Source organism: Dipodomys spectabilis, unplaced genomic scaffold (genome assembly GCF_019054845.1).
Source record: "Dipodomys spectabilis isolate Male_0828 unplaced genomic scaffold, ASM1905484v1 ptg000187l, whole genome shotgun sequence".
In the NCBI taxonomy this organism is placed as follows: Eukaryota; Metazoa; Chordata; class Mammalia; order Rodentia; family Heteromyidae; genus Dipodomys; species Dipodomys spectabilis.
In genome coordinates this window covers 2,340,822-2,354,035 of record NW_024870864.1, presented here as the reverse complement: position 1 = coordinate 2,354,035, position 13,214 = coordinate 2,340,822, and positions in this window count along the sequence as shown.

Below are 13,214 nucleotides of genomic sequence, written 5' to 3'. Positions count from 1 at the left end.
GAAAACAGGTAGGGGCACTGTGGCTGTGGCTCAAAGTGGTAGAAGGGACAAAGCCCTGGTCCTGCGTTAACGCCCTGCATGACTGATGACAACAACAAACAAAAACCAAACACCTTAAATCCCAACTTTGCAGGCTTCTGGCATATGAAGACATATGGAGCCCTAGACAAGGCCCCCCCCTCCTCCCCCCCCCCCCCCAAAATTAATCAAGGACCAGATAGATCACCAGAGGCATTACTTGTCCCATATGGAAGTCTGGGCCTTATCTAAATGCATGGGAGACACTGGAAGGTCCTCACCAGAGGAGCAAAGCTAGGCTTGCATTTGAGAACTTGGACTGTCGCAATTCCCCCCAGGAAAAGGGTCTGCGGAAGAGTGGGGTGGATGAGAGCAATAGGGATTTGGTGTGGGTCCAGTGATGTTTTTTGGGGGTCCGGTCGTGGGCCTGAACTCTGGGCCTGGGTGCTGTCTCTTAGTTCTTCAGCTCAAGGCTAGTGCTCTACCACTTGAGCCACAATGCCACTTCCGGCTTTTTTTTTCTGCTTATATGGTGCTGAGGAATCAAACCCAGGGCCTCATGCATGCAAGGCAAGCGCTCTACCACTGAGCCACCTTCCCAGCCCCTGGGTCCAGTGATGTTTAAGAGGAAGAATTGATGATTGGTGAAAGTGAGAGAGAAGGAGGCACAAGGTCAATTCCTATACTAGCTAGAGGATATCTGTGCCATTCAGGAGGGGCAGCAGGCCTGTGGAGAGGGTGGTGAACTCAGAGTTGGATAGACTGCACGAAATGAGCCTTTGGGACACAAAGGGCACTGGCAGGTGGTTGATAGAGTCAGGGGTCAGGAGCTTGAGATTCCAATCTGACTTCAAGAAGTCAGCATAGAGATCTAAATGGAACTTAGGAGGTTGGCTTAGACCACTTGTGAGAGAGAATCTCAAACCTTTTACCAAGTCATAGGTCCTAAAGGTGTTGTGAAAATACAAACTTCAGCCTGGAAAGAAATGATTTGCCAAGCATATATTGGATAAAAGACTTGAATCCAGAATACATAAAGAACTCTTGGAAGCCAATAGATAAAATCAATCCATCCAAGTGAATAGATTGTTGGACAAAAGATTTGAACAGCTACTTTACCAAATAAGACACAGAAAATATGGTCAACAACATTGTCATGGAAATGAAAATTAAAACCATAGTGTGACATTACTGAACACCTACTAGAATGGCCAAAAGTGACTGATTTTGTCAAGTGTTGGCAAGGATGCAGAGGGACTGTCAGTCTCATAAATTGCTAATGTGTTTATAAAATAGTACAATCACTTTTAAAACCATTAGTTTGAGGGTATAGATAGGATTGGGAATGGGGGGGGGGAATAATGGAAGGAGTGCCATTGATCAAGATGCACTGTACTCATAATCTGTCTTGTTGAGGGCTGGGAAGGTGGCTCAGTGGTAAAGCGCTTCCCTTGCATGCATGAGGCCCTGGGTTCGATTCCCCAGCACCATGTAACAAAAAGAAAAAAGCTGGAAGTGGCTCTGTGGCTCAAGTTGTAGAGCGCTAGACTTGAGCTGAAGAGCTGAGGGACAGCACCCAGGCCCTGAGTTCAGGCCCCACTACTGGAGTTCAGACCCCACTACTGGAGCCCCCCCCAAAAAATCTGTCTTATTGAATTGAAATCCCTTTGTACAACTCCTTAAAGCTAATATAAAAAAATTAAAACCATTCTCCAGGCCTTGTTGTTGTTTTTTTTTTGAGACAGAATCTTATTATGTAGATTCTCAACTTGGGCTCTTCTTGCCTCTACCTCCTGTGTGTTAGACTTCAATCATGTGCTATCACAGCAATGGCTAGGTTTGTTTTTCTTTACTTTTCTTCTTTCTTTCTTTTTTTGCTGGTCCTGGTCCTCAGATCATAGCCTCCTGAGTAGCTAGGATTACAGGTGTGAGCTACCAGTGCCCGGCTAGTTGTTGTTTTTTTAAATGTTAAATTGAGCTGGGCACAGTGATTCACCTGCAATCTAAGCTATTTAAGAGGTGGAGATCAAGAGGATCTCGGTTCAAAGCCAGCCTGGACAAAAAAAAGTAGCAAGAGCACATCTCAACAAACAAGCCAAATATAGTAGTAAATCATGTCTGTAAAGAAGTCCAGCTACATGGAAGTATGAGCAAAAAAGTACAAATCCCTATCTGAAAAATAGCTAAAACAGAAAGAGATATAACTATAGATCAAGTGTTAGAGCCCTTACCTAGTGAATTCAAGGCCCTGAGTTCAAACCTCAGTGTCACCCAAATAAATAATAAAAAGTAAAAGTAGCCAGGTGCTGGTGGCTCACGCCTGTAATCCTAGCTACTGAGGAGGTTGAGATTTGAGGATCATGGTTCAAAGCAAGCCTGGGCAGAAACACCCTATGAGACTCTTATCTCCAATAAACTACCCAGAAAAGCTGGAAATGGCACTGTGGCTCAAGTGGTAGAGCACTAGCCTTGAGCATAAAGAGGCTCATGGACAGTGCCTACCCCCTGAGTTCAAGCCCCAGGACTGGCAAAATAAAGTAAAAATGAGCAAGGTTAAACGTACATCTACAATATGATTTAATCATAGCTTTCCTGGTTATTGGCAATATTGAAGTTTACTTTAACTCTGCTTCTAGAAAGAGTGAAGGTTAATAAATCCTCCATTGGTCATGCTTCAGGAAACACTTCTAAGAAAGAACCCCCTCTTTCTGAGGGCCATAAGACTTGTATAAATTTACCCCTGTTCCCTTAGTTACCCAAGACAAGGCCTAAGGAAATTTCCATCCTGTGCTTCATAAGTAATTGTAGACTTGCTTATTTCCCATGGAACCATCAGGACAAGCTGTCTGCTAAATCTTGGTTCAGATTCTCATTCCTCCAGGCCTCCTCCTTTGGCTCTGGCTCGGCTTCAGTCTGTGCCAGCACAGTCCTAATAAGGGAAGCTCCTTTTCCTTGTGCACATCTTTATCGGTATCCTCTGAAATAATTTTTATAATAAGCCATAAAATAGTAAGTGTTTCTCTGAATTCTGTGAGCCACAAGTAAAACTAATGCAACCCGAGGAGATGTAGGAGGTATGGGAATCTCCATGTTTAGTTGATTAGTCACAAGCATGAGTAAAAATCATCTGGGGCTTGTGATTAGAGTCAGAAGTTAGGACTACTACCTTGGGGACTGAGCCCTCATCTGTGGGTTTTGATGCTATCTTCAGGCTGATAGTGTCAGAACTGAAATGTCACGCCCTATTGCTGTCCTCTGCTGCAGAATTGTTTGCTTGTTTGATGTGGGAAGATACCCCCACACATCTGATGTCAGAAGTAATCTGTGTTAAGAGCATGTCATTGGAGAAACGAAGTCAAGAGTTGCTTCTTCCATGATATCCTCAGTCATCCTGAATATTCTGTTGCCTAAAATACAAAGTTAACTCTTAACAACTTGCACATAAAATGAGAATGGAAAAGCGAAGGAAGAAACATAGCTAAATAAACATGCATGTGAAACAATCAAATTGAAAATGTGCAGTTACAGCGGCCCTCATTTCTATAATTAAACATGAGTCTATCATTGATGCTAATGACTTCCTTATACATTTTATATTTCCCCTGTCATCTAGGAGAACACCAACTGCTTGGAATTCTTACCTAAAGGAGTGACAAAAACTTTCGTTTCTCATAGGTTAAGTGGTCAATCATCTTGCCTTTTTTTGGGTAGCTGTAGCTTTTCATTAGCCTTTACTATTACTATTGGGCACCTCCTTAGGTACCAAAGAATGGAAGGTCTTAAGTTCCAGACATCATTCTTTTTTATTTATTTTATTTATTTATTTTTTTGGTCCGGTCATGGAGCCTGAACTCTGGGCCTGGGCGCAGGCTAGCACTCTATCACTTGAGCCACAGTGACACTTCCGGCTTTTTTCTTATGTGGTGCTGAGGAATCGAACCCAGGGCCTCAGGCATGCAAGGCAAGCACTCTACCACTGAGCCACCTTCCCAGCCCATCATTCTTCTTTAAAAAATAAATGGGGTTTGAACACAGGACCTTGTGCTTGCTAGGCAGGTGTGTACCGTTTGAGCCATTATTCTATCTCTTTTTGCTCTGGCTATTTTGGGATAGGGTCTCACTTTTTGCTTAGAGCCAGTCTACCCCATAACCCTCCTAAGTATTTTCCTGATATAGCTGAAACAACAGATGTGAATCACCATTCCAGCTTTTTTTTGTTGTTGTTGAGATAGGGTCTTGGTTAATGTAGGATCTTCCTAACTCTCCCTCTCAAGTAGCTGAACTAGTTCAGACACCATCATCCTTGCTTCTATTATAGCAACCATGTTTCCCTCAGGAACCAAATTATCCATGGCAACTAGGGCCAATCATTTCAACCAGTAGACGAACTTCTATTTTTACCTATTGGTTCAGTGGCATCAGAAGCCCTAAGTGGCCAGGAGGCAATATGACTTCCAACTCAGTGGTACCATGACTGTCCCCTAGTAGAAACATGCTGTCTTTGAGTAGAAATATCTCCAAACCAGAGTGATCAGGACAGGAAGTAAGAATTGTATGTGTGAGTCATTAGAGGCAATAGGAAAGATACTCCAATTTCACCTCTTCATCCCTGGATGCATGTATTCTAACTGTGAGGAAGCTGGCACTCAATAATGTTGGTCTTGAGGCTACTATCATAACTAAATCTTCAATGATGTATTTCAACGTTTAGTTGGTCAGATATCTCCAGATGATGGGACAGGTGGTAAGACAAGCATCCTCTGTGCAGTAAAGCCTAGCTGGTTAATGAAACTATAGATGATGTTGGTGGGAAATGCATATCCATATCTATAATATGTGTCCTAGAAGGGTAGTATCAGCCCCCTCCATGATGGAGGAGGTCCAGCACTTCTAACCTGCCTCCAGGTGGCTGGTTAGTCCCCATGATGGTGCTGCGTTAGAGACTTGGCATTAGGGACTTGGTAGTAGTGTCATCATTGGGAAAGGGAAGTTCACATTGTTGAGACCATGCAAAGCCCCCATTCCTGAAACTAGAGGCAGTTGGTCGTGGACCTTGAGCAAGCACCAGCAGGGCTGAAGGGATGACTGGAATCTAGACAGTATGACATTTTACCCACTTGATACCCAGTGTCTCCTTTACAGTGGATGAATGTTGACAGACATTTACATATACTCTTTCTCTCTCTTCTTTTTGTGCTGATATTTGGGCTTGAACTCAGGGCCTGGACATTATTTCTTAGCTTTTTTTGCTCAAGGCTAGTGCTTTAATCTTTGAATCCTGGGCTGGTAAGGTGGCTCAGTGGTAGAGTGCTTGCCTTGCAAGCATGAAGCCCTGGGTTGGATTCCTCAGCACCAAATAAGCAGAAAAAGCTGGAAGTGGTGCTGTGGCTCAAGTGGTAGAGTGCTAGCCTTAAGCTGAAGAGCTGAGGGACAGTGCCCAGGCCCAGAGTTCAGGCCCCACAACCGAAAAAACAAAAAGAAAAAGAAACTTGAATCATACCTCTACTTCCAGCTTTTTGATGGTTAATTGGAGATAAGAGACTCATGGACTTTTCTGCTTGGGATGCCTTTGAACCATGATCCTCATATCTCAGCCTCCTGCATAATTAGGATTATAGGCATGAGCCAGTGGTGTCTAGCTGTATCTATTTACAATCTGCCCATTCTGAAAGGACCACTCATATATCTCTTCTCCAGATTTTTTTTTGGGGGGGTCTGGTTGTGGGGCCTGAACTTTGGGCCTGGGCACTGTCCCTCAGCTCTTTAGCTCAAGGCTAGCGCTCTACCACTTGAGCCACAGCGCCACTTCCGGCTTTTTTTCTTTTTGCTTATGTGGTGCTGGGGAATCGAACCCAAGGCCTCATGCATGCAAGGCAAGCGCTCTACCACTGAGCCACCTTTCCAGCCTCTCCAGATTTTTTTTGTAACCAATCACCCATTCCTGTTACCTTCCACTCTTTATCCATCCAGAAGAACCAATAGTAACTGTGCACAAATTAATGTAGATTCCAACTTTTGACTATTTCTCACTCCAGAAAGCCAAATACACTCTCAGAGTTCTATCTCCTGGGAATTCTGCCTACTGACCTCTGGGGTCATTGTACTGCAGGCATCACACTGCAGCTGACAACTTTTGGGTGGTATCAGTGTATCACACAGATCCACCTGTAAATGGCACTAGTTTTTCCCTCCTCAGTAAACTTACCCTAAAGAGCACAGCATGAAGCAATAGGCATGGGTTGAGGGAGAAAAAGCAGTATAACTGGATTTGGTTTCAGAGGAATCCAAGATATTTGCTCCTGCAATGTGGCTGTACCTTCTACCCCTGCTGGAGATTTATGTCTTATCTATCACTTTAATTTGGTGATAGATCACTGCTACTTACATCCAACTTCATAATGAGGCAGATCTGACAACACCTCAGATTGTTTAGGGAGTCAATTAAGATCCCATGATTAGAGGTTCTGTTTCTACCAAAGCCCAAGAACAGGTCACTATTTCTCCAAAAAGAACAACTTTCTACAGGAAAGAGAGAATGACTGGCTTCCAAATCCTAGAAGTCTGGACTATGACGATTTCCTCTTGGTGCTGTACAGAGGTTCCATACTGCATGCCTATTGGCCATAAGTACTATGATCTGTAATTGTTTCATTGCAACCTTATGGGAGGCCTTGAGTAAGAACTATCTAGGTGAGCATAGTTGACCTCTAACACTGTAATGATGTAATAACATTTAACCCTGGTTAGAGTTGGGTAAAGGTTGGGGTTAAACAGCTTCCTTGAATCCATTTTGGTCAACTCCAGTCCATTTTTTTGGTCAAAGGGAGATTTTTCTAAACATCATTTGGATATAGCACTTGTGTTGATGGTTGAAATGCTATTTGCCTCCTCTGAATTTTACGTTGAAACGTTATTGCTGTTGTGGCACTCTTGAGAGGTAGTATGTTTAATAAGTGACTAGGTCATTAGGAAAGATTGATGTAGGCTTCACAGGGCTTGATTAGTTTCCACAGAGTGAGCTGTGCCCCTTTTGTTTGTCTCTCTTCCTCACATGTCTGCTTGTTCTTCTGGCTTCTGCCATGTTATGAAGAGGCACCAGACCATCATAAAACAGGGCTGCCCAATCTTGGACTTAACAGCCTCTGAAACCATGAGCATAAATGAACTTCCAGTCTCAAATATCCTGTTACAACAACAGGAAATAAACAAAGGGAACTTGTCACAATCTTCCTTCTACTTTCAGACTTAGGCCAAAATCTCTGAGAGTCTTTCCTCCATATGCTGTTCTATCCTGCTAATAGCTCCCATTTCATTGGCATTTGGACCCCACTTGAACAGCCCCAGGCCCTGGGCAGTGTCCTTCCCTTGCAACACTTTACCTGGCTCATTCTGCTTGGAATAAATGTTGCCCAACACTGTCTGCAGCTCCCATGGAACCACGGACTTCACCATTATGGTCATTATGTTGGGTGTAAGTGTACTTGATTAATGGATTCTTGATTAATATTTCCAAGAAATGATAGATTCCACCAAAGAAGAAAAGTGTAACTATTCTGTTTTAGTCCCATTTCCTGGCATGGTGCTTTTTGTCAAATGAATGAATGATTGAGTGAATAAATGAAGCAATGGGCACAGGCAAAGCTTGAGATGATGGGAGCTCCTGCCCTCTCACAGCAGTGTCTTGTCGCTTTTCCCACATACACAGGAGCAAGAGGATGAGCAAGGGAACAAACCCCAGACCAACACCGCTCCTTGTGGGCCCCATTTGCTCTGTGCAGCAGAAACTTCTCCTGGGGCTGGGAAAGTTTGTCAACAAGGCAAGGAACCCAAGGATTTCAACAATCTGTTGGCTGTCAGGAACAAGTGATGGCCTGCCATTTGGAGCTTTATTTTTAGTTTCTCAATGTTTTACTGTATTTGGTGACTTTTCAAAACTAGGAAAAAGTGCTGTCTGGCTTTGAGTACTGTGCTTCTGAGTTGGGAAGCAGGCAAAAGAATTTGGAGAGGGAATGGGGCTGGGAAGGTGGCTCAGTGGTAGAGCGCTTGCCTTGCATGCATGAGGCCCTGGGTTCGATTCCTCAGCACCACATAAGAAAAAAGAAAAAAGCCGGAAGTGGCGCTGTGTCTCAAGTGGTAGAGTGCTAGCCTTGAGCTGAATTGCTGAGGGACAGTGCCCAGGCTCAGAGTTCAGGCCCCACGACCGGACCCCCCCCAAAAAAAAAAAAAGAATTTGGAGAGGGACTTGGAGGGAGGAGGGCTGGGCTGGGCTGGGGGTGGGAGTGTGTGTGTTGGAATAGCTGCTCAGGCTGAAACACCCTGTGATGCAGCAGTCAACTGGAGATGTTTTAAAGAGACTTTGCCCAGGGCAGCCCGAGAGCTGGTCCTATGGCCTGGCAGATTCAGGGCTCTGTGGCCTAGCTTTGCCTTGGGAACCCTGCTTAACCTTGGACTCTGCAGTGGCTTTCCTTCCTCTAACCTTCAGGTCAGTATTTATCTGCCTCTCCCCTCCTCCATGTATGCCAGCCACACAGCGGCTGAGGACAGTCCTGAGGATCTCAGTGTGAAGACCATGCCTCCTGATTGCAAGATGTTCATAGCCTAGCAGGATGACAACACTGAGCATGTTGCTCTGCCCCCTTCCCTAGGGTCCTCTGCAGCCTGGAAAACATACTGACCTTGACAATAGCAGTTGAGACATTTCCAGCTAAAAAGTGCTGAACATCCAGTTCTAACTGGCTTAAATGGGGGATGACTTAATTAGGGGAGTTCTTACAAGTGAAAAGTCCAGAGACTAAAATGGAATCCCTTAAGGTATGGTTTGCTTTTTACCTCAAGGATCCATGTCCCACCCCTTCTTGCTTTGTCACTCTTCATCCCCCAACCGAGGACATCTTCTACTCTGACTCCCATCCCAGGGCTCCTTGGAGTATCCAAATAACAGCAGCAACTCTAGGATTAGCTTTAGAGAGAGTTTGTCTTCTCAGATTCTCAGCTAAGGGCTTCTTGAGCCTCATTGGCCCAGGAAGACATGTGCCATCTCTTAACCAATCATGATCATCCAAGAAAGATAATGTACCAATTAGCTTAGCCCTGGCCTTGCTCCTCTCCCTTGGTGGTTAGGGCAGATTCATAGACTTTATATGTGGAAAGCAGATGGAAATTCTTGGACATGTTGGGGTTGGGGGTGGGGTTACTGTCAGGAAGAGGAGGATACTGTGGAGGCAGAGGATTGGTGTTCAATTAGTTGACCTTCCTCATTGTGCTCAGAGAACATAGGTGAAAGAGAAGCTCCTAAGGACTTTCTCCAGAGGGAATCTGCATCACAGGAAAGTTCTGTAATGTTCAAAGTTGGTCAAGAGGGCTGAACAGAGTGGGCCTGGACACAGATCAAAATGTGGAAGCAGAGGCAGTTGTAGATGACAGGGAAGCTGGGTTCTCACTGGAGTAGATGCCCATAAAGCTGCCTAGCACTTGCTCAGGTGCCTGTTTCTAAGCCCTCACACCCACTGGCAGGTCAGTGGGTTACTCAAAAGGGTTTGTGTATCAGTGCTATCAACTACCCAAGAGAGGGCTGCACTTAGGAGCTGCCCAGAGAGTGACTCCTTTCCAGGGCCAATTGAGGATCTTCCTGTCAGACTCACTCTTAGCACACTGCCTCTTCTCTGGGATCTCTCAGTGCTGACCAAGGACTAGGTAGGCTTGAACCTTCCCCTTTGCCCAGTACAGTTTGTCTCTGGGCAGGGTGGGGTAAGATAGGGGAGCTGCCTCCTTCTTTGGGCCTACTCAGGCACTGAGTTACTCCTGGCCACACTGGATCTGCTGAGCTTACTGTCACCCTTCCCTGTGTTGCCTAGGTGCCACGCACCCCCTAGTCCTACTGTCCTTTCCAATCTCTGAACCATGTGGCACTCCCTTTGAAGGCAAGCAAAGTTCCCTTTACAGCCCTGTCACTTGGGACAAAGTTCAGGTGAAGTGGGTGCCTGTTTACCCAGTGGCTTTCTTGTTAAAGATAGTTGGACTTTGGTGCTCCCCTAATCTGAAGAGGTTTAGTTCAGGCCAGTGGATTAGAGCTGGGGAAGAGGGCTCTGTACCTGCTTTGGGTTGGTAACAGTATCCAAGGTCATAGGGACTTGTCTGAGACAGAGGAGATTGATTCAGACCAAGTAAAGACCAAGAAGCCCATCTAAAATGTTAACACTTGGACCATGGAGGTGCTCAGCAGTGGTCACAAAGCTATATTGACTCTGTAGCCCTGCCCCTGTGTGCAATATATCCTCTATGGGAAGCAAAACAATCAAGAAGATGCTCCCTGGGTATGTGTTAAACAAACATCTTGAGTAACTCCTACATTGAGAGATGCCACAGTCCCTGACTTCCATTTGATTTACTCTTGCTTTATTCACAGTTCTATAGGAAGTCAGAGTTCTCTGACACCATCCCTACAAGTTTGATGTGCCCTAGGTAATGTCTCTCATGGTCTGAATCATTGCCTTGGACCTCTCTCACTGCCTTCTTATGACTCCAAGACTTGAGTTTCCTTTCTACAGAGATTGTGGCTTACTGACAGTGGTCTCATGATGTACACTGGGCTTGATACACAGAGGGAGTCTGATAAATGCAAGATGGTACTAGCCTTAGTTTATTCCTGGGACCTGAAATCTGAAAGTGCAAAAAAAGGATTACAGTAGTGTGTGTGGCTGGAGTGAAGGAGGCAAAAACCCATTTGGAGCAGACATGAAGGGTTAGGTACTCAGGAAGAGCAGATAGCTCTGGAGTTAGAGTTTCCAAGGTCCCACAGCTGTGGATGGGCTGATGTTCCTGAGGGCTTCAGGTCCATGAGCAAAGACCAGACAGGGCAGCCTTGAGATTGCATAGAGATCTCCATGGGGAAAGGTGTGAGAACCACCCCCTCAGCTCTTAGAAGCCCACGCCAGGATACTTCCTTCCCCCAGGTCCCAACAGATCACTGTCTCCTTCCTGCTGTCTGGAGCCAATGGAGGGTTTCTTATGCAGGATATAAGTGGAGTTTTCATCAAGATTAAGGTGCTCGTGTTTGAGGAGTTATGTGTATCCTAAAATGAGGGGACACAGACATTGTGTCTCTCTCTGGGCACTCAGCTTGATTTATGTACTCTGGATACACTAGTGCAACTGTTACTCTAGTGCTTTTTTATTTAAAAAAATCATGTGGTGAATGAGACAGAATATGAAAGTATCTTTGGGATTATGAAGGAAATGAACAAATAGCTTCTTTTCCATGCAGTATCCCTTGGGACCCCCCCAAGGCAGAAAAGGAGAGGAGGCTGGAGTATGAAGCAGGCGTCCCCTGGTGGTAAGGGCACTGCATCTGGAACCACAGGCAAATGGCAATTCTAGTTAAATCCAGCCGGGGATCCTCTAAATGGCAAACTGTCCATTTCTCTGGGAAGCTGCACCCCGGGGGAAGGAATGGGACCTCACTTTTCTGTGCTACCACGGTAACAAGACACCTCCTTAGGAGGCCATTTTTGTTACTGGAGCCAAGTTCTTGTATCTGGAAACCACAAGTATAAGACCTGAGGAATACAGGCAAGGCTTTTATTGAGATATTTGCTTGAGCAAGACCAAAGTTCCAAACAAGTCAAGTTACACCAATGGCCCTCTGAATCGATGAAAAAAGAACAGCTAACATAGGAAGTGTTCCCATAAGGGTTTCCATCCAGGCCTTACATGCACATAAAGAATTCAGATTTGCAAGGCATGGCTAGTCAGTATCTGAGCTTAGGTATATGTAGGCAACCCCCTGGTCAGCTTTGGCTACTAGGATAAGGCAAGTTTTCAGGAGACAGACAGGTTTCATCTGTTAGAGGGTTGTGTTTGAAGCTGTTGTATTTTTAACTCTGGGGCTGCATATGAGTTCTTGGTCTCCATTGATGTCCTGGTTCGGCTTTGTTGTAAAAGCACAAAGCAAGTATGATCGTTGTGGGGGGCCATCCCATCATCTAATTGTTATATGCCCATTTTGAGTGCCTCCCAGGTGTCTCAGCTATCTCAGTTGTAGGGTGAAGGAGAAATGCTTAGCACTTAGACTGCACCCTCTTTCCTGTCTGTGGCTGGCTGGCCATGCATGAGGGTGCGATGGTAAATCAGCTTCAGAGGCTTGACTAAAATAGGTGCCCCCCTCTTAGCTGGCTGGTCCTCATATGGGCCTTGGAGTTACCACCATAGATGTCTGTCCTTTCTCTGATGGCTCATGATTAGTTTGTATTACTTTTCCACAAAAAGAAAAATAAACATGAACACTCCAGTAGACAGGAAAGGATAGTGACATCTATTAAGAAACTAGTAAATATGTATGTGGAATGCAGTTCTATCAGAAGATTCCCCCTCCCCTGATTATTATCTACAGAGGCTCAGTGACATGCTTGAAATGACACAGAAAGTTCAAGAATGGAATGAACTTCTATGTCCTACAAGTCACAGGGCTTTCAGAAGCATGACTTGTGTTAAGGAGATACCAGAAATTTGCATTAGGGGACATAGTTTCTTCTCTATCCCCAAGGCAGGATGGAGTGAAGGAGGAGGTCTCTTTCAATGGCCCCACCCATTCTGGGCAGCTCTCACTCTGAGACAGCATACTCTATGTTAGTAAATGGATGGAGCGGAGCATCATCTCAGCACTCAGATGATTGGACTAGCCTTGACCCTTGACCTGAGGGCAGCCAGTCCATGGGCTGGCAAGAGTGTGGTAGGGAGAGAGCCACACTCAGCAGGAAGGACAGTCTTCAGACCAATCAAATCTTCTTGGGGGTGTGACTTTAAGAGACAAAAAAAGGAACCTGTGTGGCAGGAAGACCCAGCATACTACAGAGAGGCAGAGACACAAAGCAGCCAAGTTTCAGGGAAATAGCACTTGAAGGAATGGCCACTCCCCTATACCAGGACACAAGATGGTTTCTTGGTCCCATGAAAACATGGACAAACATGGAAACATCCTTGTGCTTATTTAAGCCTGGCTTAATTGTGCAGGCTTTCTCTGCTGTCGTGCAAGTGAGGAAACACAGTAATTGTGAGACATGGGCAGGGTCATGCAACTGGTGCGTGGTGAGCTTAAGTTTGAATTCCTGCAGACTGAGCCCTTCCACTCAATGACTGTTGCAGGAGTAAATGTGCCTGCGTACTTGAGGCCAGCCCAGGGCCCTCCTAGGATTGTTGCA